This window comes from Morone saxatilis, unplaced genomic scaffold (genome assembly GCF_004916995.1).
Source record: "Morone saxatilis isolate NCDOM2014 unplaced genomic scaffold, NCSU_SB_2.0 Contig5, whole genome shotgun sequence".
Classification (NCBI taxonomy): domain Eukaryota; kingdom Metazoa; phylum Chordata; class Actinopteri; family Moronidae; genus Morone; species Morone saxatilis.
The window spans coordinates 3,799,062-3,800,793 of record NW_023340095.1 but is presented as its reverse complement, the minus strand read 5'-3'; positions in this window follow the sequence as shown (position 1 = coordinate 3,800,793).

Below are 1,732 nucleotides of genomic sequence, written 5' to 3'. Positions count from 1 at the left end.
TTTTTTATTTAATGTTTTTTTTAAAATCGTGGTTGTTCGTTTATCATCATTCGTGAAGGGTGTGTGTGTGTGTGTTTTCGTTCAACCTGACTGAGGACACCTCCCAACACACACACACACAGCTGGTTTCATTCATTTGGAGCTGGCGAGGCTGATTTTGCCAAAACGCTATGTGTGTGTTAATCGCCCCAAATTTCCCACAATAATCCGCGTCCCGTGAAGGTAACGGTGATTTTTAGTGGAATTCATAAATCTGTTTGCTCGTTAGTCTGGATTTGAGCATGCGCAGTGCGGACTTCCTATTCAGCCTACACTTCCTCATTCACGCTGTTTAGTCCATATATGGTCGTTTCTCGGCTTTATTCATTAACTTCTCTAATTTCTCCCCTTTGTGAGGCTTTTTCCAACCCGATTGTCTCAGTAGTGTTTGCACAGTAGGAATCTGATTCAGCAGCGTTTAGGTTTTTGTTTTTAAATGCCAGAAAGTGACAGAGAGGTTGATTTAGTCTCAGCTCCTCCTGCAGCACTGTTTGTATTACTGAGGGTGGAAAATGTAGATTTTAACATCTGGTTTTAGCTTTTAAATGAACATTTAACCCACGAGAGGCCTTTAAAATGTCTCTTTTAACAGTTTTCTTTACTCATTGTTCGTACTTTTAAAGGAAAACGTCTTTTAACCAGAGCTGACGTGCAGATTCTCCCAAATAACAGCACCCAGCGTGATGGGTTTGCCCTGTAAGCTTTGGGGGTAAACGTGGTTTGCATTGCTTGCATGTAGAGGCTTGAACTCCTCATACTCCCCCCACCTCCTCCCACCTCCTGTTAACCAGTCTCCATCTGAGAATCTGCAGCTCAATCACAGAGCAGCTGTCGGCAGATGTTAAAAGAGCGAAAAGAGAGTCCAAACAGTGACGACTCCACTTCCTTTTTTATCCGTGAACCATCTGAACGGCCTGCTGCTGTTGTTAGAGCAGTGAGAGAGTCGCAGACGCATCCAGGTTCAGGGTTAGCTGCAGTTCAGGTTGTCTTTAAACCTTCTGTAGCAGGAGAACAGGTGAAGCTCAGGTGTGTTGTTGGTTGGGTGGAGTCGTTCCTCGTCGCTCTTTAAGCAAACAGCTGAAGTTTTCATGAGTTAATCTTAGTCGTCGTGGGTTTTAAACGTTAAATTAAACATTACAGACGACAGGTTTTCTGTTATAAGCTGCCAAAAAAAAGGAGATAGTAATAAAACATTTTATTTAAAAAGCGCTTTTATACTCAGACACAGTACAATAACAATATAAGAAGAAGATGAATCAGTAAAACAATATAAAACAGTACGTTAGAAACACTTTAGACTGAGCTACATTTTAAAAAGGTGTTTTTTTAGTGATTTGAATGTTTCATTGAGTTAAATAAGAATAATAATGTGACAGAAACGTTTCGGTCCAGCTGTCTTTGCTCGTCCACCCTCAGATATGTGCTGCCTGTCGAGGCAGGTTGAGGACTGTTGTGGTATGAAGGCGCTCAGAGTGCCGCTGATACGTTTAGTCGCTGTCTTTAAAAGTCTTTTGGATGTTTTATGTTGAAATATGTTAAAATGAGTCGAACATTCACATTAAAGTGGACAGCCTGAGACACACTATCGATTCACCTGTGACTCTAATGACGGCAATAAGAGTAATCATTTATCTGTTTAAGTTAAAGGACACTATCGGATCACATAAATATGCAAAACAATATGTTGTTATTG